This window comes from Pelodiscus sinensis, chromosome 6 (genome assembly GCF_052426305.1).
Source record: "Pelodiscus sinensis isolate ZL-2025 chromosome 6, ASM5242630v1, whole genome shotgun sequence".
Taxonomy (NCBI): domain Eukaryota; kingdom Metazoa; phylum Chordata; order Testudines; family Trionychidae; genus Pelodiscus; species Pelodiscus sinensis.
Genome location: NC_143057.1, coordinates 76722150 through 76749589, shown reverse-complemented (window position 1 = coordinate 76749589; position 27440 = coordinate 76722150). Strand labels below are relative to the sequence as shown.

Here is a 27440-nt window from a genome sequence, read left to right as displayed (position 1 = left end):
GATTTCCCTACGACGACTCATGAAATTTACATGCCCCTTCCGGAAAAGGGGCCAGTGTAGACGTAGCCTTGGTGTTCACACCTCCACATCAACTGCTAGAAGTGGGCCTCACCCTCCCTGACTGAATTAACCTAGTTATCTCTAGCCTTATTCTGGCCTGCATATTTATACCTGCCTCTGGAAATTTCAACTACATGCATCTGACGAAGTGGGTCTTTGCCCACGAAAGCTTATGGTCCAATACATCTGTTAGTCTATAAGGTGCCACAGGAATCCTTGTTGCTTATACTAGTACAAAGAAAACTTGCATGACACACAACCCTGGGAGCTCATTTTGAGCTCACACTCATGTAAATCAAGAGCAATTCCACTGAAGTTAAACTGAAGTAACACAGTGGAGATCAGGTCCCAGTCATTTATACATGTAAATGTCATTAACTAGGGATGAAATTAACCTTTATGTTTACTACAGTCTGAAATGAACTGGTGAATGGACTAAATCTTATAAGGTTTTCCAACCCTTAATTTATTGCTCTGTAAAGTTCAACATTTATATTACTTTAGAATGGATAAAGTTAAAGTATGCAATTAGCCATTTTGGTTGTTTATTAATTTATATAGTGATAATATATAATTAAATGGAATAGCAACACATGCAGTCAAATGGGGTCAGATCAAGACTAAATTTATCTTATGGATATACAATAAATAATTAGGCAGTTAAGCACAAGGTACTTAAGAGATATATGCATTTAAAGTATCCAATATGAGTTTGGGAAATTCACTAACTTTAAAATCAGGCCAGTTATAAATTGTCTGCTATAGATTTGTTGCTGTTTTAGGAACCTAAGTTAAAATATTTTGGCTTTTTAAGAAATATGACTAATGTACACATATTAATTGAAGTAAGCTGTATTCTTATTGGCTGAATCTCTCCTTCACTCTTGCAATGAACTCTCCCATAATAATGTGAAACATAACTGCAAGTATAAAAACCATTTTAGAAATGGTTCCCAGTAAGAATAAATCTCTATTCGTATAACTTTGAAATAGTAAATTAACAAGTGGAAAAAGGAACAATTTGTCTATGAATTTCAGTTAAAATTCTTACTGTAATCCTATTATATAATCACATATATAACATTACCAGAATGGTCATTTTGGAAAGAAGAATGTGTGTAAATGAAAAAGGTTGCTATTGTGAAAGTATAACTACACAGGAGAGGACAGGACTATCATCCACTCAAAAATAGAACAGCAAGCATTTTATTAACAGCAATAGAGAAATTCAGTATGGTTATATATAGATACCTTGCTGAATATCTTGGTAGACTGAAAACAATTGCCCTTGGCTTCAAATGTCATGTTACTTGCATGGTTATCCTGTGTTACCGACCATTTGTAGGGTGCTATTTACTTTATGTAATAAAGCTGTAAATTTGATTACATACATTTTGAGATTTTCATGACAACATGAGGTATTTGAGATTTGCGTCTGTGGTTACTCTTTTGTTTACAGGAACAATAAAACATTTTATCTGATGAAATGAGGTCTTACCCACAAAAACTCATGATACTATATATATATATTTTAGTTAGTCTCTAAGGTGTCTTAGGACCACTTGTTTTTAAGTTACAGACTAATACAGCTACCCCTCTGAGACATTGAAACACAAGAAATTCTTTAGCAAAATACCTTAACTCACATCTAAATATGAAAGGGATATAGCAAAGTGTATAAGCACTGCTCTTGTGAGGTCTTGATCACATCTGCTGACTACATGTAAGTTCAGGGTACAGAAAACCTCATAAGACTGGAACTTAAGAAACTAAAACAGCAGTCTTATTCTCATACAGAAGAAACTACACTTCTCAACCTGTTCTTTTGCCCTGTGCTATCTCCATTACTTACACTAGGGGCTGGCTGGAACACTGCCTACAACAATCACCTTTCACTTGTTCAAGGTATGTCTAGTCAACGGGGACACCATAGCTCATTGCATTCCCTCTTAACTCGTGTGAACTCTGTAACAATTAACCCTTTAGTTACTAGATTAACACTGTGCAAATCACATCTAACATACCATTGTATCAACACCTGAGTATTGCGTAGCAATTGATATATCAGAACCTATCTTGGCAGAGTGAGTAATAGTCAGCATTACTTCAAATGGCCACTTGAATCAACCATATACATTTTTAAGACTCTGGGATCCTGTCAGGTCCTATAAGGACCTACACTTGTAGCATCTGGGTATTAATTAAAGTGCATTGGCTTTTACCCACAAGTTCATTTCAACATCTATTTTAAATGTTTTTGGATGTTTATCTGCACTAACTAGATTCTACACTTCTTTTACAATTTATTATTGCTATCCATCTAGTTTGCTGCCCAGAGCTGATAATGACAACTCAGTTTATGGTATCACCTTGTGACTTATGGTTTTAGTCAATGATGTTAGCACAAGTAGCCAATTTCAGCAAATCCTCATCAGTTTGCCTGCTGTATGAGATTATTCACTCTGTCTAGAAGATTCAGCTACCTCATCCCACAGCCAAAACATTAGTTGAAAATCATGGTTTCTCCTGTGTGTTTGTAAAATTAGTTGTTTAATTAATTCAGACCTACACTATAATTGCAACTAATATACTAAGTTTTACAATTCTTTTGGCACCACATACAAGTACAACTCCTGGACAAACAGTCATTTAATTAACATTTGGATTCTCTGACAGCCTTAGGAGGTTCACTTTCCTTTAATCAAATAAAAACCTTAGCTGATTTTTTTAAAACAAAGTATCTAATGGGATGTAATCAAAAGTAGAATAATATCTGCATTTAACAGTAGTTAACAGTTTATTAAATATAGTTTAACCCAGCAAAGGGAGAATTACTTTCCAAACTTTGAACCATTGTCAGGAAGATAGTTTTGTTTAAGAAGTGTCTAATTTGCTCTAATTTAATTAACGTGACAGTGGGAAATCCCACTGTCTGGAAAACACCATTGTTTGAACACACCCATGAGTGATGTGCAAAGGTGACATACAGTATAAAAGCTACTGTGATCATGGGAAAAAATAAGGAGGAAATTAAAATTCCATGTATCTCCATCACTTCTATGCTCCATCCACATCACTTGCTCAGTTAAATTGTCAAATACCATGTTCTGGAACAACAAATGTTGAGTCCACTCTAAGTCCGTCAACTGAAGCCATGTTTTCGCTTCCCAGAAGATCAATGCTGTGGCGGTCAATCTTCCAGAGTTTGATTTAGTAGGTCTAGTAAAAACCCGCTAAATTGAACGCCGAGGTCACCTCCATTGATGCCAGAACTTCTACTTCTTGCAAGGAGTAAGGGAGTCGACGGGAGTGTTTCTCCCATGGGCCTCCTGTTGTGAGGATGGTGCCGAAGCTCGGCTTAAGGTACGTCGACTCCAGCTATGTTTTTTACGTAGCTGGTATTGCATACTTTAAGCTGGCCTTTGGCTGTAGTGTGGACCTGGCCTTCTTCATTTCAACCAAGCTGTCTTTCTCTCCTTTCTTTCAGACAATACAAACATAAATGACAAACATCTTACTTATAAAACCCTTTGCTTACATCTGGATTTTAATCCCTAGAATTTCTTTCATTTCTTTATTTGCAATTATGTGACAAATAGATGACCTCAAATTATTTATCTTTTAATCACTATTTAATTGATATCTAACGTAAACTCATTTATTTCAACAAAGATTTTTTCTTTTGTTGTTTTATTGAAATTAAAGAGAATTGAATGACTGTAGAATAGGTGTTTGATCCTTAGTGTAAATTGATGTAGCTCCATTGAAAATAATGGATCAGTGCTGCTGTACACCAGACAAGGATCTAGTTTAAAATCTATTTTGATCAATACAGATGAGCCAGAAAGAACAGTATAACCAAAGATGAGTAGGAGACTGGTAGGAATTCTGAAGAGGTGGCTACCAAGTTTTGGTGTATACTGGCTTAGCAGAAAAAAAAATCTTTCAAGTGAACCCCAGTGTTTTTAAAGAGGTGGATTTGTATGAATAAGCAACCTCTTCCTCCTATATCCCTCTAACAGGGTTTCTTTTCTTCTGCAGCTTCCCACCAGGCTTTCATGACCTTCGAACACTCTTCCTCAAAACTACTGTGTCACTGTCTTTGGAACCCCTTAAGCTGATGAGGCAACAACAAGGCTCAACAGATCTCTTTCACTGCCGGGTATGGAGTCGATTATCTATTTTAGAATCTCGCATATTCCAGGGCTTTCTCTCTGTCTTTAAATTTACTATTTGATTTTATTATTATTTAATAGAGGGAGAGGCAATAATTTTTCTCTATCTATTGCCTGCTCTCTATTTTCAGTGGACTGCCTGCATTTCATTGTAGTACCGCATTGTGTTGGAGTTATGACAAATAGTGTATAAATATATCCTTTTCCCCTCCATTCACCAGCAAGACCATAACATTATTGTCTGTGTTGGAAAGAAAAAATTATTGACATAAGCAGTAGGAAGTCATAGGTCATATTGCACAGTGAAAGGCTTCTGAAGAAATAGAGAGAACATCCCTAAAGCTACTTATTAAGAGTCAGCATAGCTAAATTTTCAAGCAGTATTTGTTAATCTTTTTGATACCGAGAACCAGCTTGCTACCTTCTTAAACTGTGTCAGTGGAATCTCAGGGACAGGAACAGTTCATGGACCAGCTATGGAGAAACACTATTTTGAAGCACTCAAGAACTTGCTTACAGAGGCATTTTCCTTAAAATTTTCTACCATTCCTCTACCAGCAGTGCAACTCCATTGATAGTAGCAACTGTTATTGGGCTAATGTGAATATGGACATAGATCATATGATACTAAAAATACCTGACCCAGCTCAGAGCAAATCTAGATGACATGACTGGTCAGTAGAAAAAGTGCTAAAAACTGATAGCAATAACTGCTAGCTATAATGAAATGCAGACAGTCCACTGAAAATAGAGAGCAAGCAGTAGATAGAGGAAAATCATTGCCTCTCCCTCTATTAAATAATAATAAAATCAAATAACTGCTAGCTAATAAATCTCCAAAGCTACGTCTACACTGCAGGCTTTTTGTGCAAGAACAATTGTTCTTGCGCATCTACACTGCACGCGTGTTCTTGCATAAGTAAATTTACAGTAAAGCTTCGGAACAGAGGGCTTCTTGCGCAAGAATTATTCCTCTCCCCACGACGAATAACCCCTCATGCGCAAGAGCTCTTGCGCAAGAAGGCAGTGTGGACAGGCAACAGGGGTTTCTTGCACAAGAAACCCCTATGGCTAAAATGGCCTTCAGAGCTTTCTTGCACAAGACAGCATCCATACCACCATGGATGCTCTTGCACAAAAGCACATGGCAGTGTGGATGCACTCTTGCCCAAGTACTTTGCTACAAGAACTCTTGCGCAAAACAGTTCTTGCACAAGAAGCCTGCTGTGTAGACATAGCCCAATAGTACTTCTATGATGCTTTCTCCAGTGGAGTTGCTCTAACAAGGGTATAGAAGAGGCAACTGTAAGAAAATATTCAGTGTCCACATTAATAAGCTGTTGGTAGTACATACTGGCTGCGTCTAGACTGGCAAGTTTTTCCGCAAAACAACTGCTTTTTCACAAAAACTTGCCAGCTGTCTACACTGGCCGCTTGATTTTGCGCAAAAGCACTGACGTTCTACTGTCCGAAATCAGTGCTTCTTGCGCAAATGCTTTGACGTTCCTGTTCAGGCAAAAGCCCTTTTCCAGAAATGTTCTTGCACAAGAGGGCCAGTGTAGACAGCTAAAAACTGTTTGCACAAAAAAGCCCCGATGGCAAAAATGGTGATCGGGACTTTCTTGTGCAAAATCGCGTCTAGATTGGCAAGGAAGCTTTTCCGCAAAAAGTGCTTTTGCGGAAAAGCGTCCGTGTCAATCTAGACGCTCTTTTCCGCAAATGCTTTTAATGGAAAACTTTTCCATTAAAAGCATTTGCGGAAAATCATGCCAGTCTAGACGTAGCCACTGAGTAAAACATAGAAGTGCAAAGTCATTGTGGAACATGAGCAGACAAAAAGCTCTGTCAGTTGCTTCCTTTGCATTCCCAAAGAGACTATGTGCACAAGCCCACATCCTATCACAACTTGAACATTGAGGGGAAAGAATAAAAATCCCTGTTAAGGAGAAATAGTTATCCCTAAGCTGCTTGAACTCTGAGAAGCATAAGGAAGGGGTCCCCTGGACCTTAAAGAACATACACACCTTGTATATGGCAGCTTTTGGATCTTAAGAGTGTATCTGTTTTGAGGGCACAAGTTTACCATCTTTAAGTGTAAATATCCCTCTTCTTTCCTTTTCCTACTTTATACATCTTTACTTAGAATTGGCCAAAAGCATTGTTTTTGATTTGATATCTGAGGTGTAACTGACCTGGGGTAAGTGACTTGTCCTTTGGGACTGGGAGTAACCTGAATATCACTGTGATTTGTAATGTAATGTAGTGCCTAGCAGGACTAAGGCTGATATAGAGCTTTACGTGTTCACACTGGACACATTTTTAGTGAAATCTAGCTACAGAACTCACAACTGATTTGGGGTTTGTGCCCTGATTTGTGTCAATCTGCCATGAGATTGGCACCTGTGTTCATGAGTGACTGCCGACAGTTTGACAATGCAATCCAAATGAATTTTGTCCAATATGCACTTATAATTTGTACTATGTATGCACTTATAACCTCTTTTACGCCATAGCTAATCTTTTCCCAAATTTTGTTGATCCCCTTTCTTATAAAAGAAATTAATATGCTTCTCTACCATGTGCATTTTAATGAATATTCAAAGTTTAGAGCTTTTAAAAGTGAAATGCTGCATATCCAGAATGGAAAGATAACATTTTGGGGATTTTTGCAAGGGTTATTTAGTTTTGTAAGTAGAAGTCAGTCTTTCTGTTTGCACCCAGGCCTCTAAATGTCACAGGCACAACACACCAGGATATGATTTTATTTAATGTTTCTTAATTGGCAAAAATGATAAACATCTTAAAATATGTTTTAAAGTTCTACACATTTCACTTTTCTCTCTCCAACTCCAGTCTGGTGTCTGTTTTTGCTAGTTACATTTAATTTCAATACCACACAGTGGTGAACTTCTGATGGACATACAGGGCCTGAGCTCAGTTGTTCTGAAGGTGTCATGAATACCTCACCGGCACACAAACATATGTTGGAAGCGATACACTAGATTCCCATATATTATACTGTATAGCACTCATATATCTGATAGGAAGCTGCCTATCCCCCATATATGCCTTCATACCATGTTGAAGCACCTTGGGTAAACAGAGTCAGTTAGATACAGCACTGTATTCAAATATAACTGGTTTCATTCCTGTTTGGAGACAGGACCTAGCAGACACTTGGTCAACTCCTACTGGAATGAGCTTGCTCAGAGCAAGAGGGTCAGTGCTTCATAGGAACCAAAAATAAGGAGGTCCTAAAACAATTGGTAGTGTCTAAATGTGAGATGAAAGTCTGTTACAGTTAGCTCTAAGAAAACAATATGGGTATCTTTGCAGCCTTCTAACTTGCTAATGATGACTCCAGACAGCTCAACTAAAGTCACTGCCTCAGATGGCTCCAGTGTCCTACTACTGTTGATAGAGATCCCAAGCCTTTCAGCCTCTCATCCTGGAGATTGTTACAACAGCCTAGGACAAAATGGGAGTATTTGGGATACTGCATGTTTTCCTCTTCCTCGCCACTTTTCCTCTACCCTCCATGATGGACTCCAGACAACTGGAACATGTAGCGAACTTTGTTTTCTATCCTTTAAAGAAATCCTTAAAATTCCCTTTCTATTTAGTAGGAAAAATACATATAGCATGATAATTAAGATTATATTTACCTCACAGCTGGCTTGTTTAAAGTAGAATATAGCTGTTGTGATCTGCAAAGAAAGAATTTGCTTTACAATATAGCACAGTTCACCAGTCTGGATATTCAAGAAGCCCAGTAACATTGTGCCTGTCTGGGCCGGTAGAAAATGTGTGCGCTCTGATGACTGAAGTCATTCACATGTATAAATCCTTGCAAGATTGAGCCCTATCAGTACTGACAGTTCAGGTATAAGGCACAGAACATCACAAACGGTACAGACAGCGAATAGTCACAGAACCACAACAAACTATATATATTTCTTCCTTCTTGCTTTTAGGTATTTGAATGCTCAGGTTAGGCACATCAAGGACAGATTTAATTGCTATCAGTAACAATGTAAACAGACAGCAAAGACATGACACATCTTTGAAAGAGTTTAAAAATAAATATGTTTTCCTTTTTGTACATCTCTGTCCAGGTAGGAGTTACAGATTCATTACAGTACAAAGTCATACTAACTCCTTAGTACTTCAGTAACACTAGCTCTTTAGCTAGTATAGCCACATCTTTTTAACACTTTTAAACAGTATGGGTCACATTCTGTACTAGCATAGCAAATTCAGCCCCATCAGTAGCAATGTTGTGCATAAGGTCCTTTGGCTAGATCACTGAAAAACAATAATTGCCATAAAGTTAAGCTGGTAGTGAAAGTAAAGAGTCTATTACTTGCCACATCTCCTTTTACAAGTTAATTTAGGTATTTCAACAATACTCGGTGCAATCCCTGTCCTATGGGCTTTTTAAGTGTTTTTGCATTTCTTAGCATAATATCAGATACTCTGTACAGATCTATCTATATCACTTAAAATATTGCCTCCTCTACCAGAGAGAACAAAACATCAAGAGCAATAACATGTTTAATCATGCTCAGTTTTCTATGACTACAGTTGAGAGTCTTAATCTAGGGTGATACCACATTCAGTCCTTATTTGGAATTCTTATTGACTTTAAACTCCTTGAAGGAGGAAACAACATGGACCCTAGAAATACTCATCTTGATCATCAGTGCAATGACGTAGCCACCTCCCAAACACCCTCCTCAGGGCTGGAGATGGTTCTGTGGCACCTTGAAACAGTTTTCCTCTTCAGAGCTCCCCAGGTTAGTGCTGAACTAAGCTTTTCAGTCAAGTCACAAAGTTAACTCCTTCCAGGAGTAACAAAGAGCCCAAATAAAAAGCTTCTTCAATCCTGCATAGGCTTCTTTTCAAGCCATTCTCTGGGCCCTGTTGTCAGCCTCTTTGTGAGCTATATTTATGTCTTTCTCCTGATCTGGCCTAGATCACTCAGCCCCTAGACTGGCTCTCCTGGACTATCATTCTCCTGCAGCTCCTAGCCAGGCCCTTCATTGCCTACCTCCCCCTTTACTCCCAGAGTGACCACTTTCAGCCCTTTTATAAGACTCAGTTATCCATACAGGTATGAGACAATCCTCTTCCTCCCAGGTGCTGAAGCAGCTAATTAATTATGGCACAGTGGGGATGGTCCCACCTCCCTTTAAAGGCCAATCATACAAATCTGAGCAAGCATCATCAGTCCTTCTGCAACTGCTGTTACACGCAGCATCACTGAGTTATAATTAGAAGTACACATCAGCTGCTGATAGTTATATTCTTAGTTACATGTAAAGCTTGCTCTCCTTTTCTTCTTTTAAAGTCAGTCAGAAGTGAAACTTGGAAAGAACTTTGGTCAGCTTAAGTAGCAGTAAAGAACTTGTAGGCATGGCACAAAGTCATAATGAAGAGTTAAAGAGCCTGAGGACATCTAATTTCAGTACATAGAATAGTATCATAGAATACTAGAACTGGCAGGGACCTCAAGAGGTCATCGAGTCCACTCCTCTGTCCTCATGGCAGGACCCAGTACCATCTAGACCATCCCTGATAAATGTCTATCTAACCTGCTCTTAAATGTCTCCAGAGATGGAGATTCTACAATCTCCCTAGGCAACTTATTAAAGTGTTTAACTACCCTGACAGTTGGGAAGTTTTTCCTAATGTCCAACCTAATGACAGTTATAAAGTTTTTCTGATATAGATATCATTGCTAAAAGTGTACGTCTGTATTGTTGTGGAGAAAAGTGAGAAGTGTAAAAAGAGCTCAGTCCATCAGATTTGGAAAATGAAAATAAAGCCATTGAAGGCTAATGAAAAGACAAATAAAAATGTATTGTATCTTATAGATGGTGTCAGCAATTGATGCAGTGAATGATAGCAAATGTAATATTATGTGTCCCCACTATATAGATTTGTAAAATAATATTGTTGTTATCACACTGCCCAAGAGCCCCAGTCATGGCCCAGCCCCCCACTGTGCTAGTTGCTGCACAGAGACAGAACAAAAACACAATCCTTGTTCCCCACAAAAGCTCATAATCCAAGTAGAATTTAAGAGACAACAAGGAAACAACATGATAATATTGTTCACATTGAGAAGATGGACTTTGGGTTGGGGAAAGGGGTGGAACACACAACAGAGCAATGTGATAGCAGCAAATAGTGTATCAGTTTCTCTGTTGGGGGTGGAGGGGAATGGTTTTCTTAGGAGGGGATCAACTATCATCTTCAACGATAGACTCTAGAATACTGGTGCCTATTTCAACTGTCCTCTCAAGAAGTTGATAGGGTGCATCTAGACTGACAAGATTTTGCACTTAAGTGTCCGCTTTTGCGCAAAATCTTGCCAGCTGTCTACACTGGCCGCTTGAATTTGCGCAAGAGCACTGAGTTTGTAATGTACAAAATCAGTGCTTCTTGCGCAAATACTTTCCCGCTCCCGCTCGGGAAAAAGCCCTCTTGCGCAAGAATACTTGCGCAAGAGGGCCAGTGTAGACAGGGAAGAATTGTTTTGCGCAAAAAGCCCTGATGGCTAAAATGGTGATCGGGGCTTTCTTACGCAAAATCGCGTCTAGACTGGCCACGGATGCTTTTGTGCAAAAGCACTTTTTGCGCAAAAGCATCCTTGCCAATCTAGACGCTCTTTTGCGGAAATACTTTTAACAGAAAAACCTTTCCGTTAAAAGTATTTCCGCAAAATCATGCCAGTCTAGACGTAGCTCTAGTGTTTAATATGAGTGTTGTGCTCTTATTTAATCACCGTAATCCTGAAATGAATCTGATCCTAGATATACATTTTCGCAGGAGAGGAAAAAAGAAATTATTGTATTATACTGACACTATGAATAACATGGTCAATCCACCTTTGACTATTTCTGTATGTTTTCATGATCACAACATTCATATCCAGGACATATTGAGTTTTCCAGATCAGGTTTTGTGGTCAGAAGAAAAATCTACGCTTTACAAGGACCGAGCAAATTCTAATTGGGGATCTTACTGCCATGGCAGTTAAGATAAATTATTATTGGCTCTACTTTGCACACCCACAAGCTGCAATATTCCTTATCTGTCTTTGACTGGCAACAAGTATAACATTCTCCCCTGGAGCTCAAAAAGGTAAAACATTCTTTCCTATGTGAAAAATCAAAGGAATCATTTCCAATTTGTTTCTCCCAACTGAATGCCAATCAATCAGTGGAAATGAGGCAATATAACAAACGCATCATAACATACATCTTTTGCAAAGTAAGATCTAAATCATAGAGATGAATGATCACTACAGGTAGAGATCAGTGAAACTTAATTTCACAGTATTAAAGTTATTACTTCCTTATATATATCAGTGGGACTTGGATGAACAACAGCATCTAAACCCAGTAAAGCCCATTCCAACATCTTTCTGTTTTGCAGCAGATTGATAAATTGGGTTTGCTTCTCTTGACATTTCTACAGAACAGGCAGAACTACACAGGCAAACTATTGTAAATCTGGGAAATATTTCTAAGAAAAAAAAGGTGAAAACTTTTAATGGAATGGGAATTTGTTATTTAATAAAATCAGAAAATTTTTCAAATTATAAATTCACTTCTCTAAATTATGCCACTGAACATACATGCAGCTAACCAGGTAATCAACAAGAACAATTACATTATTTCATTATACATCAACATCAGTCTGTCTGCATGAACATGCACAAAACACCTGTAAGGTAGCCACCCTACACCAAAAATATATTAACAAAACTAACTCCTCTCTCCCCCCAAGACAAAACCACGCAAATTTCTCATTGCTGGCTATAGAGCAAATGCTTGTGAAAACATTGGTTTATCAAATATTTGTGGCTGTATGTATACCATTGCTCAACCAGAACATATTATAAGTAAGTTGACTTACTTAAAAGATATTGGATGGAGGATAAAGTAGTGAGAGAATAAATCCACAGAAAGTATTTATTTCTTCTCAATAGCTCCCTTTTGTGTCTTTTCTTATTCTCCATTTTAAATCCTAATGAGAAAACAATCCCGAATAGTCATTTTCAGATATTTTTCACTATATGCCCAAACCTTTTTTTTTTTATTAAGTGTACAAAGCAGGTTGGGTATCAACAAAGGTTTTTTTGGGTGTTTTAGGTACCTGTCCATATGCTAGATTCAGGATCCTGAGTTAATGGTAAGAATAGTAAGAAACAGTTTTTTATTACCAGGATCAGGAAATGGATAAAATAACAATAATAATGGATAAAAAAAAATTCAGATATATGTTTAAATACTGACATTTCTAGGTAATGTAGTATATTTCAAATATTTCCAAAGACAAAATACAACATATTAAGACAAACTAATGAAACATCAGTAATTTAGGAATACACACCTTCACACAATAGGGTCCTGATCCTAGGACTCATTGGTGCTATGCTAATAAAAATAATAGGTAAAAATTTGGCCAGCAGAATATTTTATTACAATATTAGCACGGATTATAAGCATCCTGCAGCTACACAAGTGTCAGTTATTTTTTAATTCATTTGAATTTATGACCGGTGGAGGAAATATTTCAGTTTTTAAAGAATTTTTAAGGATTTGCACACATTTTGTCAAGAAAACAGTAAGATAATCAAGAAGGACAGTAGACAAAATAATGGATAACAGAAAATTAAATTTCCTGTTATGTGTTAATTTTTCCCCTCCACTTTTTGCATCTAATCTCAGGCTTGATAGCATTGACATAGAAAACACAAATGCACATAGAGAATGCATGAATTTATAAATATAACTAGACAATTGCATCATTAATCCACTGGCATGAGAATGAAAAAAAATATTAGGTATGAGAATGAAAAAAATAAGGAATCTGAAACATCCTAGGTTAACAAAAGGTAAAGTATAATCCAATTTACCACTCTATAAAACTGAAATTGTTAATGAGTCATTCCTGACACTGTTCAATCACTTTTCTATATTGTGGTAAACTCCAGCAGGAAATGCAAAGTTTTATCTTTCCTAGTACTGTATGTTCTCCATTCAGTACTATTTGCAATCAATGGATGGACCTAACTGAAGAATTGAAATAGCACAAATATATTACCATGAACAACTATCATATGCTGCCATAAACTTTATGTTTCATTTTTTGAAAAGCTTCTGCTATTTAATAAGATTTAGCCTCTTACTTTTAATCTCATATTGCAATTGCAAGAAAAGACCTAGTACTGCTCTGACATGTTACAGTGTTGTCATGGATACACAAGTATGGTGTATTACTTCCACCAGTAAATAAACAAGATTCTCAAAGAGTGTTTGGTAGGATTTACTAGCCCTGTAGTATTGTTAGCTGCACAGAGCTTTAAATAAGCAAATGGTTTGTCGTTTTTGAATAATATTCAGTGTTGAGGGGAAGCACACATGTGCCATATATATTTCTTTAAAAATCATAAGACACATGCTACATTGTGTAACTTTGCTGTCCCCACTTTTTAATTAATTTTAATTTGCCTTTATCTCATATTTTTCATAAAGTATTTGCACATATATGGGACCATTTTCTAATATTCTGTACAATTTGTGGCAGTCATCTAATAACTGCTTAAATAGACGCACAACATGTTTGCACATGCAACTTCTAAAGGACATATTGATAATTCTTATAGCAGATAATGATATTTATAATTTAAAAACACTATTGGATTATATTAAAATTGTGTCTGTTCTAAAACAAAGTCATCTTTCCATTCACAGACTACAAAGATAAATTCAATCAGGCTTTCTAGCATATATGTCAACAGCTACAACAGACTTGAGTTGCTTCTAACAAATCAGTATCTTATGTTGATGAAGATTAGATGCCTTAAGCTTATGTTTCAAGAAAGAAAAACACAGATTGTTGAGAATGCTATATTTAGTTCTGTGTATTAAACTTAGCAATAGCAAAGGTTTGACTTGTATCTAGAGACTTCAAGTTCTCACAGAAATGAACACAGAAATATCTAATTAAATCAGGTAAAAATCTCAGGTTTTACAGCTTTAGAAATATAAAACCTCAATATGTTAAATAAAATTCACTGAAGAAAATAACATAATTGTGTTTTATGTAAAATTCATGGAACTATGTACATCTTTCCTTTGCTATCCAGAAAGCCTGCAATGTATAATGATGCATTCAGGTGCATACTGTGCGTATATGGCCAGAATGTTCTGTTGGGTTTAATTGTTGGCATAACTTTGCTGATTGGACTGAGAAAACCTAATTTAAGACTAGACAGAGCGAATAATTCACAATGAATAATTGATTTTTTAAATTTAGCATTTTTTCAATTCTTGTCATGTCTGCAAGTAGATTGCAAGCTAGGCTTTGTAGGTGTATGTATAGAAATGATCTATGAAATGATTAGAAATATTAGATCTATGAAATGATTAGAAATATTAGATCTATGAAATGATTAGAAATATTCAAAATCTGAGCTGTGTTGTTTAGTTTTGATTGGCCAGATAAGCCATATAGTATCTTTTTATGTTCCCTTATTGGGGGTTCAATCCTGTAAAGTGCTGTGCTCTCTTCCCACAGTCCAGGTAAGCACAAAGGGTACATTTTTAAAGCATTTAGGTGCCTAACTTCTATTGATCTCAGTGGACAGTAGATACTTTTGAAATTCCCACTTGAGGCCTAAATATCATTAAAATATGGCATAAAGTACTTAATTTTAAGCACATGAGCATTCTCATTGAACCCAGAATGTCCAGCACACTGCAGGATTGAGCCTTGGGTGAGCACACACTGAAAATTCTTCTGCATGGAATATAAAAATTGCTTTCCTCAAATATTTTGCCAGTAAAATTCAGTTGTGAAAATGTTTATCAAAAGTGAACACAAAAGGGTCATGAATACAACCAAAGTGGATTTATGAAATAATAGGAATGAATATTTGTGATTTGTTTGCACACTGGGGACATTGCTGACAATTAATAAATAATGATAATAATTAAAATCTACAATGTTTATTCATGTGAATAATTCTTACACATACAGGTAGTTGCACTGTAGTCAAAGGATCTATTCACATGTGCAAGAATTATATGTCAATAAAGGTTAGGAGATCAGATCCAATAGACCTAAGGCCTGAGTAGCTGAAACGTATCAATGTTCTATGCTTCTGTATCACTAATTTCTGTATATAAGCATTGTTGCTTTGTAGAAAAGAGACTTTTAATATTAGCTGCCTTAGTACCTACAGATTATAAAAGGAAAAAATCTTAAATACAGATTTTCCACCCAACTTAAAGCTACAGTGGGGATTTTGTTTAAAAGAATACGTTTGTGCTTCCTAACAGGCAATAAGGCATCAAAATAGCTCATTTAGAAATTAATCTGTTTAGACTATAGCATGGCAGGCCTAAATGTGGGTAATAGTTCTGTTCTTTGTGGGAATGATGTTATTGTCATTTAGTGGCCACAATTTCTCTTTTCTGTCGATACTTTGAGTACTGTTTGAAAAGCTGTGCTTTAAACGAGGAGTTCAGTGCTGAGGGAGTTAATTTAAATTTGATAACAAATGGCTCTGCTTTTGAAATGAATGTAGCCTGGCAACTTCAACTGAGAACCCTTCATAGGGCCTCAATTATGTATGCAGCTTCTTTGAGAAATAGTTTCACACATCTGACCCAAGGCCCACTATGTTGTTGCCATGAAATAAAACTGTATGTAGGCAATGTTTCATTTCTGTACACTCTTCACATAGGCAGGCATATCCCCTCCCCCGTATCTTGTGCGAATGCGCACACACACACACACACACACACACACACACACACACACACACACTTTTTTTCCTATGGCTCATATCTGAATAAAAATATAAAAGAAATAATCGGTGGTCCAGTACTTAATGTGTGTGCTTATATTTTAGGTATTTCAAGTCATGCTTCCAAGCTGCACTAATCAAAGCAGTAGTGTGAAACCAGACAGACAGACAAACGGTTAAACATCCACACCATTTCATTTTTTTTCAAAATGGCTGCTTTGTCTGTGTGCATACACCAATAGCAAATGTCCTTCTGTTATTGTACAGCCAATTTGATGTGTCAAGTATTCATATGCTAATAATGGTACAGTTTCTCACTTTTTCACAGATAAATTGTAAAGATTGTTACAGACAGTGAAACACAAGAATAAACAGCCTTTATTTCAGAAGTGACAAATTACTTTCCATTCAAATAACATGCAACACATGCTGCTGACCATTATTGTTTCCTTTCATTGCTAGTTTGCCTTCTGTTTTTTCCCCCTTAGAGTAGTTAGAAAATATTTAGCAGATATAGCTCGAGTTGATACAAATGACACGATTTCATTAATTTGCTTTGTGGTTTCATGACATGAACTTCATTTTTTACTCAGTTTTTATAGGCGATGAAAGTTTGTGATTAGAATGGACATTGTTCTCCCACATAGAACATTCACATTAAAAAAAAACGGTAACATGCAGGTTTTTAAGAGTAGACTCTCACCTGTCATTTTTACAAAAATGCCATAGCATATTCCACATCAAATTGTTTAAAAAATGCCATTAGTAAAGAGTTTCCTAAATGTAATTTAAGGTAGAAGCCAGAACAAAATCTAAAAGCTTCTGTTTTGCTGGAATGTAGACATTTAGTCAACAACTAAAAGGTATGTAAAAAAGAAAGTTTAATTTTTTTCTAAATTAAAATACAAACATTTTAACAAAATATAGTTTTTAGATGCAAAAGTAAAAGAGAAAGTCATAATGCTGAACTAAATAATATGAACAGTTATATGGCACTGACAAAATAAACCTGCTTTATATCAAGAGGAACTTGTTTTTATTAACAAATATGAGCATGCATTGCTATTGATTAAAAACAGGTGGAGTGAAACATCACAGTCATGGATCATATTTGGGCCCTCAGTTCAGACATAAAAATGTATTTACATAAACATATGTTTGTTTATTCAATCTATAAATGCTAGGAAATTCAGAGTAAAGACTAGGAGTACAGATTGTCAGACACTGTTAATTAAATTAGCCACGGGTATGTGTAGCCACTATACTCAAATCCTGTGTTCTTATTCTTTAAATCCTTGCATTGTGCCTAGGTATAGTGAGGGAGCTGAGGTTGGTTATGTACTATACCATATCTAGGGGAATTCTTTTAGGAGAACATTTGTTTGCCTTTGCAGGTTTTAAACTTGAATGCCAACTAAACTGAATGCAAAAAGCTGTGTTAATCAATGTTAAATTTGCACTGTTTCAATCACTTAAAGTTAGGTAATACAAAGTATAATGTTCCTACAGCAAAATTAAGTTCAGCCATAAGACATTGTCCTAAGTGTTTATAGTATATTTTTAGCTACATAAACAGTATTACAACTACATATTAAATTAGAAAAAAGGAACAGAAAATACTATGTATATTAAGTCAATTTTCTGAGTGTTGGAGGTTATGTTGTTTAAGTTTAGAAATTCCTGATCTTTCTTATTTTAAGTGTGTATTTTTTAAGATGCATTGAATATTTAAGGCATGAGAAATGTTTTTAAAGAAATGAAAACCACCACAGCAAAAGGAAGGAGAAGAAGGAAAAAATATTCACTGACCAGTTGGCTGGTCAACTTGTACCTGCTCAGTTCCTTAGAAAAGTGAACATTGGCTTGGTTAACAGTCAGCAGCTATTCTGTATCATTGAAAAAAAGTTTACATTCTCCAAAAGATGCATTTGCATAGTGTAGCAATCCAAAAGAGAGAACTCTCAGATTCAGTGACATTTTTTAACTGTACTGGGCTAGCACTGCACAATATGGAAAAGTTCGTAACTTTGTTAATTGCTTGCCAATGTTTCCTAAAAGTTGAGCCATCTTTTTTATGTGTGTCCTCCCACGTTAATATGGTGCTAAATCAGGATCTCAAGATGGAATTAGAATTAACTATATTTAGCATTCAGTCCTGCTCAGGTAAATATTGAGCACTCAGAGCTGCTTCTCAATTTCTTTTGCTTGGGAAGCACCATCACTCAGCAGAATTGCTATGATTCCATGGTGAGAGGGTTGGGATGAGAAACTCACATTTTATCTGGGTGTAGTTATGGTTTGCAGCCCCTTCACCTGCTCATGTCTCAGCATTACAGCAATGGAGAAGTTCTACCTGAGTTTCTGAAGACTACTGATTCACTGTTAATCCTATGCACTTGCAGATGAGCAGATGGCCTGTTTACACAAGCTCTGACCCTTCAAACATTTCCACATATCCTTAACTTTAACCATGACAGTGGTGTCTTGCCAATATGTCAAGCCTAACATTAAGAACTAGTATCAAGGTTCTAGTATGATGAAGATGCACTTGGAAAAACTAATACCAATCATGTTATTTTTTGTAGTTGGTCATGGAAGTTTTATTGAATAAGGAGTATTTACATGCCACATTTCAAGTTTCAAAGTGTAGTGCTCCTGAGTTAACTACGGGGGGAGACAACACAAATGTAGAGGAAAAAAGTAAGCAACTTTCAGCATGAATGTGGTATTTTTTCAGGCACTCAGAACTGAAAAACAGCTTGAAGTGATTTTTTCTCAAACATGTTAAAAATAAAAATAAATCTTTGCACAGAGACGAAGCACAAAAAATGCATCTCAAAAGGAGAATTCTTCTGTAAATTATGAGGAAGTGAAAACATGAGGCTATTATTGAAACCATTTTGCAACCTTAAATATAGTGTCCACAGAAGCAAACACTATCATTTAGTTTTTTGATAGTTAATTTCTTTTAGAGTCTGATCTAAATTACACTGACTTCAGTGGGAGTTTGATCAGACCCTTAGGCAGTATATTAAAGAAAAGTATCAACAGCATGCATTTGAAAACTACATAATTTACAGCATGACATTGTGGATTATTGGGTAACTATGTTACTGCTTTTAGAAATACCACAGGCTATCAAGGAAACACATAGCTAAAAAGCATGTGAAATATGTACTATTAACTGGATCCAGTAAATAAATAGGGTATGATAGTACACCCTAAATCTGAGCATGGAGGGATGTTGTGTGTGTGTGTGTGTGTGTGTGTGTGTGTGTGTGTGTGTGTGTGTGGTCCTCCCGCTCCTCATTATAAAAGGTAGCCTACATCACAAAAATCACTCCTTTCTCCCAGGCCACATGGCACACACTCCATTGGGTTTAGGGCCAGACTATGGCCCATTCCACTGTGACCTCTGACAGAACAGTTGGTGTGACATTTCTGCAAAGAGAACCTTGTGGTTCATGATTTCATCTCCTTTAGTCCCTTCCCTTGGGTTTACTTGAATCAGGGGCAATCGGGTCCATAATTATGGCATTTTAAAAATGAGTTTCTTTGGAGGTTTTTTTTTTTAAGATCTGCCACACCAAGACTTTTTAAAGTGACAGACAGTAGATGTTACTGACTCAAAAGGAGATGTGGTGGGTCAGTGAGGACATAATGTGTCTATGGTTAAATCAACAAATGCTAAATTGTTGTGCAATTTTCATTTGAAAGACTTATTGTAGATGTTCAGTGACCACCTGTTTTTAAGATGAAATGTCGTAGTCAATTATATTTTATACAAATTACAGAAAATTATTAATTCACACTGCTGGCTAAGTTACCTGTTGCCTGCACACCCTTGCAAGTATGCAAGGTTCCATTTGCAACAGACTTATGTGGTAACACTACCCAAGACTGGCAATATATGGGGAGCCCACACAGGTGCAGATGTCCCTGTGAAGCCCTTTTACAGAGGAGAGACTAGGAGTGACCAGCTCAAAGGAAGTGCAGAACCCTGACTACAAGCGATGAATCCAGTTAAACATCTCCCCAGCCCATCTGAAGAGGACTGCCCTGAGGCTGAAGTAAGGACCATTAAAGGATTTAGCTGAGCATTATGGCAGGAGAGGATTCCATTGGCCTCTAAATTCTATTTACTTGAAAACATAGTCCATTTACTTTGGCAATGCCCAATGATCAGAATCTGGTCCTTTACATTTTAGTTAAAAACCAAAAATCAAGTTTGCACATAATTTCTCAGATTTGTGGAATTAGTCCTTTTGAAGCACCAAATGTAGAGATCTATTACTGTTTGGGATTGCTCACTGTGTGTCTATATTTATCGAAATCAAGTTTAATAATTGGTCCGTAAGCAACTACCAACTGCCAGTCCAATGACTAGTTAATCTTTTATCCATAATAATGATGTACCCAAAACAGTTTACCTTGTGTTAGGTTCAAAGCCTTTTGTGTTAGAAAATTATCATCTATAAGCTATAGAATTTGTTTTACTACTGGCTGTGGGAGTTGGATCAGTGTTCACATCACATTCCCTATCAGTACTCAGCTCAAGTCTGGGAAGCTAATGATCCACCAGTGTACCAAATTTGGTAATGAATCCTGGTCATGTGGCACCTGAGGCACAATGCGCATATTCTAAGAAGAGGAGCACTAGCTGTATGAGCCTCCTAATAGGTCTTCCAAAAACCACATCATCAAATATATACAATTTTCTTATTCTCTGGTGTTTTTTTGGTTTTACATATCTATAAACGGCTAAGTTACAAATAGACATCTAAAATGTTGGTCTTAGTTTATCATGACTTGAACATTAGAGTAAAAGAATTAGTTTATGGTGGATGGAAAGGGAAAGAGCGTACTCTTTTGTTTTCTGGGACACACATCAGAAGTGAACTTAAATTAATTGTAAAATGAAACGAAGTAGAACATAAGGAAATTACAAGCATGTTACATTTTTAATTCAAAATATAGCATCTGTTACAGCTATCACCTTTCTCAGATGAATTCTATTAATTTATATCTTTTTCAGATAATTATGTAAGATGAAATGAATAACTTTTTGTATCTATTGTTCCCTTTTCATTTAATGTCTCATTATCTATGTAAATATAATTACACCTCATTCAGGATTCTGCATTACAATATTCTGGGTTTTCAAATTCCTAGTCTTTAGTGCAATTAGTACCTTAATAAAAAATAGATGAGTCAACCATGAGTTTATCTCTATCACCTACCTTATAGCTCATCTATCACTTTATTCTCAAGCACCATTTTAGTTTGCTTTTGGGACTGCCTTTTAAATGTGGTGGTTTAACATACTACTGTGAACTTGAAACGGTTAATACAAGGTTACTTCAGGATTAATTTAGTATGTGTCAGCTTCCTCAGATATTTGATCTTTCATAATTTGCTAATGTACATAAAAACCAGGCAAACTCATGTGTGGTAATGTAGCAATATTCTACATTTAGCAAAATGGCTACATTATAAGTAAGGTCTCAATTAAAAACAAATAGGAGGGAGAGCATAATAAACTGAGAGACTGTTAACGGACTGCAGAAAGCAAGACTTTTGTCTCCTTGCCTCAAAAAGTGCAGGTTCTAGGTGTTAATTACAAAACAGCAGAAACTTATAGTGAGTGACTTGGAGGTAAGATTTCCAATTTACTGAAAACTACAAAAAGAAAAAAAAAGAAAAGAATGAAGGATATAGGTGTTTATGACCCCAGAGATTCATGAAGCTGAATACAGGTTTTATAACTCCTAGACACTTTGTGAAAAAACAAAGTTTTCAGCCTACTTATTGTGAATTCTCCATGTGAGGGTGAAACGAAAGAAACAACTCTAAAGTGACAAATAAGAAGTATTGAACCTCTCAGTTTTCCTATGAGACGTCCTCCTTTTGAAACTTGACCACTGTGCCCAGTGGTGGTAAGGGTGCTGATACATTCCCTGGCTTAAATAACAAACAAAAATACACGGTTTCCATCATCAGCATGCCATTATAAAAATTGTTCCAGCACCTCTGATTGTGTCATCTATTCTACTGCCCCATATGGAGGCTACCCGAATATAATGTCTAAACCTACATAGAATACTCATATTTGCCTTTAATTTTATACACTGGGAAGTTCATAAATCTCTCAAAGGTAGATATGAACTCTTTGTGAGACCTTTGAATGAAAAAAAATTATATGGGATTGTCTGAGGAAGGTCAAAGTCATGAAACCCAATCCTCAACCCAAACCTCTGCTTCTAGATTCTTACATTTCTCAATACTATTCTCTTCATTTTGCTATATGCCTCTCTAAAGATATCACTAGCAGAATATGAAATAATTTGTGTAAAGTTTAGATACTACTGAAATTAGGATGTCAGTGACCAGTGTTGCTACCCCTGGTGATTTTTTCAAAAGTCTTGCAATATTTGGGGGTTCTCTCAAAACTACAGTTCTTGGAGAAAAGTGTTCAGGGAGAGTCTCAGCTTACATTTTAAAGAAAAAGTTTCTAGTCCTCAGTGTTGACAAAAATCCTGAAACTATGAAAATATGCACAACATGCCTGATGTACTGAGTTAACCCTAAGGCTCAGAAACCAGAAAGCAAATAAAATTATTTACTATACTTTAAAAAAAATCTAACTTTTTACAATTCCATCGATTCATAGGCTTGAAGACTTTTATTCCTCCCTTGCCTCCCCTGCCCCCTGCATTTCTGCTTCCAGTCACAATTTCATCTGTTAAGAGGAATTCACATGCAAGTCTCCTCTTCAGGAGGGGTTAGGGAGGAGGCAGTGAGCAATCAACAAAGTCTTGTCCTGTGATGTTCCACAATTTTTCGTCTGGGTTAATGGGCCTTCTTTGTTGGACAGGAGATAACACCTCCTATTGGAAACTAGTATTTCAGGCTTATTAATGCTTTTTTTTCTGTCCGGTGATTATTTCAAATTTACTGAATTTGACTTCTGGGTACCCTATTTTATAAATTCGAAGTTCTGTGTCCTCACTACGGGTAGGAATCAAATGAAGTCTGAGGTAGGATATCCACATTAATGGAGCCTGACTAGTACTCAGAGCCCTCGGAAGCACTCTGGGGAGCTGTGGGAGACCTCCTGGAGGCAAATTAGTTTGAATTAGTGACACTGGAGCATCTACACTAACATTATGTTGGACTTAGAAGTTCGGGAATGCATTACTCCTTGTGAAAAGCAGGATTACAGAGTTCAAATTCCATAGCCTCTTATTCTGGAATAACGGGCTTGGTAGTGTGGACACATCACTTAGAAAATCGACATTAGGGGGCTAGTGTAGACCAGGCCTCATTGAGCAAACACTTCAATAATACCTTATAATATAGAACATCGATATTATAAGTGAGATTAAGGCATGCGACAACTTACAAACATTTAATAAAGTTTGAATACATTTTGATTACTCTAATACCTATTTAAACAAGCACAGCACACAAGTGAGCCAGACTGGTGGCAGCTAGTAGGCCTGCTGATGGGAGGTAGGGATGGGTGAAGGGGAGAGCCGGCTCAGTGCCTGGTGATCAAAAAAGGCCCCATAACTGTGGTAGTGGAGATAGTTGAAGCCCTGGGCCCTTTAAGTCACCACCAGAGCTCCAGGTAGCACTCCGGATGGTGCTGAAGGGCTGGCAGGGAAAGACTAGCCCCCAGCTCTGATCCTTCCATGCAAGGCCCCGCCCCTTCTGTAAGTGTAGAGCCAGACCCACTCCCATCCCCCGCCCCGCACCTGGTTCAGGGGGCCAGCAATTCTGTCAGTGCTCTTGGCAGCTAGTATTTGTTAGAATTCAGTTTAGCCCTAGGGGTATTTTCATGAGCTGGCACCTGGCTTGCCAGTGTCACACAGTGTACCTCCTCCCACAAAGGCCATCGAGAACATTGCAGCTTCTGTGGCACCCAAATGACCAGCAACCCTTTTCAGGAAGTATGCCAAGCCCTTATTGTAGTCTGTCTGGGCTTGTGAGTCAATAAGCTAAATGGGTATACTGCGGAGACAGTCCTTGTTCACAAGATGCAGCCTGGATCCCAGAAAGAAGATCCTAAGTTCCCTTAGTTGATTATGCAGTCAAAATGTGATTTCTCCCTCTTAAACTATTAGTATTAGATAGGAGAAACCTACATGAAAGACAAGTACCAATGTCTTCATCTTCAGAATGTTGCTGTGGATGTGCAGCAAAAAGCACAATCTGGAAGTCTCCGATACATTTGCATTTGTCCACTCCACTGCTCTAGTCCAACAACTGGACTACGTGGAGACATAATATTGGGCATTCCTGGAGCTTTTTCATAGAAGCAAGATATTGAGGCCCTTCTCATTAACTTACCATGAATTAAGAACAGATGTGTAATGGGACACAAAAATGTGTAATACCATTTAGCTACCTGAAGACACTTTACGTAAAATACCTTGTATAAAGAAACCTCTGCAATATCTGACAGATCATTAAAGGAGCTTATGATGAGCAATCCATATCTGGTACAAAAGATTATGACATGGTGTCAGGAGTAAACTAAGAATAGAAATACAATGAAAACAGCAACAAAGATTGCAGAACCTCATCACCATGCCACTTCTCAATGCCCCCAGAGAACTTCAACATTGACAAATTTTCAGTATGCACAGTCTGGAAGCAATATTTTGCAAGATTTTTGCATTGCAAACAAACACTACAAAGAAACAGGAGATATACAGAAATCTTAATTAATTTATGCTATGGGGAAGCAAGCAGAGGATATCTTTACATCCTTAGACTTTACTGAACTCTGTCACACAGATGACTCTGAAAGGGTTCTGTTTGATTCACACTCTATACCCCAGAGAAATGTGATTTATGAAAGAGTATGTTGGAACCAGAGGAAAATACTGAATGTTTTATAAGAGCTCCACATACTTTGGCTGAAAACTATGATTTGGGGAATGCAAAATGTGAAAATATCAGAGACTGGCTAGTTACTGGATTAAAAGATAAAGATCTTTTACAGCAGCTACAAATGAATGAGATTTAACTCTCACCACAGCTAAAAATAGCAAACCAGATAGAATTAGTCAAGCAATACAACAAAAGCCATGAGCAACTTGAAAAACCCGAAACTAACATAAAAACTAAAAACAGATATTTGAGTGTTATAGTCACCATAAAACCTCTGAAGCAAGGAGAAAGAACGCTGAGGCTAAGAAGGACAAATTTCATCCTACATGCATCAGGTATGAAAAAAGCATATCCCAAGAGATTTTACATGTCCAGCCAAAGACACATGGTGATATAAATGAATGAAATATGGACACTTTTCCCTACCAAAGTAGTCAGGAAGTTGACTCATATTACAGACAATCAAGAGCCATTGTTTCTAGGATTTATCACTTGGGAAGACATAGAACTTGCCTGGAGAGTAAAACTAAATATTCATGGCAAGACTATTGATTTTAAAATTGACTCAAAAGCTGACATCAGAATCATCCGAGAAAGGTCTTACAATGACCCATTAAAGGAATTTACAATGAACACATCTGTGTGGATAAGCAAACTCCGTGACCAGCCCATATCTGGAACAGACAAACATGACAAGATAAACTCAGCATTGGAGAGGAGAGGTTTGGATGCCAGTGAATACTTTGTACATATGTAGAGGGCCTAACAATCGTACACAGATTGGTCAACTTCTTAGTTTTCTCAATATTTCTGATAATTCTTATATTGGTCTAGGCAAGTTGCATTACTAAAAAAACAAATGGAGCTTAGGATAAACAACCAAACCTTGCAAAGATAATCAACAAGCACCAATCAACCAAACAGGTAATGCCTATAATTTACAGTAATCTTATTTACTGTAAAGTATGTTTTATTATTTCTCTTTATGTATGTTTTAGTAGCAATCAGAGGCTTCGGTCTGGACCAGATTCCTATTATATTGGGCATTGTATAGATCCTTGCAATTAACAACTGTATTTTTGACATGTTATTTTGTATGTAGGTAGACAATTTAGAGCATTTTCATTAAAGAGTAGTGTTTGTTTATTTTTTTTACTCAACATACATATATTATTTCTGTACAAGATATGCAACATTCATGTATTGTTCATAATATATATTTGGTAACTAATTCTAAGATAACAGAACCTCAGGTAACTCTCCCTAACGTAAAATAGTAATATTGCTTGACGCCACTTTAACACTTGACCATGAACAACTTTAAGTAGGACAGAAAATATTATTTTCCCAGGCAGTAGTAACATGCTTGGGACCCAATAATGAAATAAAATTATTTGTCTGTTTCAGAGATAAAACAGGTGTGCTCAGCCAGTACGACCAGGACAAGTTTGAGGATTCTGGTGCCCAAGGCCTCCCTTTCCACTTGGCAGAGATTTCCCTGTAAGTGCAGAGAGTCTCCCCAAGTATATGATGATAGAAGATAGTCAGAGAATGGAGTCAGATAGAACAGATCATTCTAAGATGTCTAAGTTATTGCAGTTGCTTCTCTAGAAGCACATAATATAAGTACAAGATTAATTTTTTGTGTCAGTTTTCAAGAACTACACATTCCACATGGCTTGCATGGAAGCCCCGTTTCTTCAGCCTTCCAGACCAATGATCTGATGGATGAGTATGGCAACATGTTACAGTTTGAAGCACTTCATCTGGCCAGCTACAATTGTTCCATAATAGGATATAAACCACCTCTGAGTTTCCATAATCAGGCAACAATAATGTGACTAAAATAAAACTCAGTTAATTGCTTGGCTTGATATTGAATGCATGTCTGTTTTAGCTCTTACTGTGGCCACAGTCTGGGCTTGGTTGTTCCATGACAAGGGAGTGTAGCATGTAGTTGTACTGAGACATGTGGTATGTCTACGCTACAATTAGATAGCCATGGCTGGCCCGTGCCAGCTGACTTGGGCTCACAGAGCTCAGGCAGTAGGGATATTTAATTGTGTTTGGGCTCAGACTGCAGCATGAGGTCTGGGACCTTCCCACTTTTCAGTGTCCAAGAGCCTAAGCTTCAGCCTGAGCTGATGCCTACAGTGTGATTACACAGGCCCACAGCCTGGGCCCTGTGAGCCTCAGTTGACTGATATGTGCTATTTGTGGATTTTTAATTGCAGTGTAAACATACTCTAAGTAACATTGCTGTCACTGAGGTGATGGTTGGGGTCTGCAGTGTGAGCTTGCCAACCTGGTATGGTTTAAATGGGTCTCACAAAGTTGCATGGAAAATAGTGAGATTAGAACTTGACAGCTACATCCTGCCTTTCCTCTCCCAATCTGATTACTGTTATTACTATGTATAATGGTGGCCTTGCTTTCCAACCAATAGTTACAGTCTTTTAATTTGTGATGTGATAATAATA

At 37.0% G+C, this 27440-nt stretch overlaps 2 long non-coding RNA genes across 2 annotated transcripts in view; one reads left to right on the top strand and one right to left on the bottom strand.

Annotated features, from left to right (window-relative positions):
- The window catches only part of LOC112547357 (uncharacterized), a 78301-nt gene extending 51518 nt beyond the window's left edge, over positions 1 to 26783 (top strand). The window contains exons 2-3 of the long non-coding RNA XR_016349916.1: positions 4102 to 4222; positions 26368 to 26783. This is a non-coding gene — a long non-coding RNA (uncharacterized LOC112547357). The remainder of the gene's footprint in view (positions 1 to 4101; positions 4223 to 26367) is intronic.
- LOC102461971 (uncharacterized) overlaps positions 1 to 27440 on the bottom strand; it is a 43288-nt gene that overhangs the window by 8766 nt on the left and 7082 nt on the right. The window contains exon 3 of the long non-coding RNA XR_012904820.2: positions 7901 to 7942. This is a non-coding gene — a long non-coding RNA (uncharacterized LOC102461971). The remainder of the gene's footprint in view (positions 1 to 7900; positions 7943 to 27440) is intronic.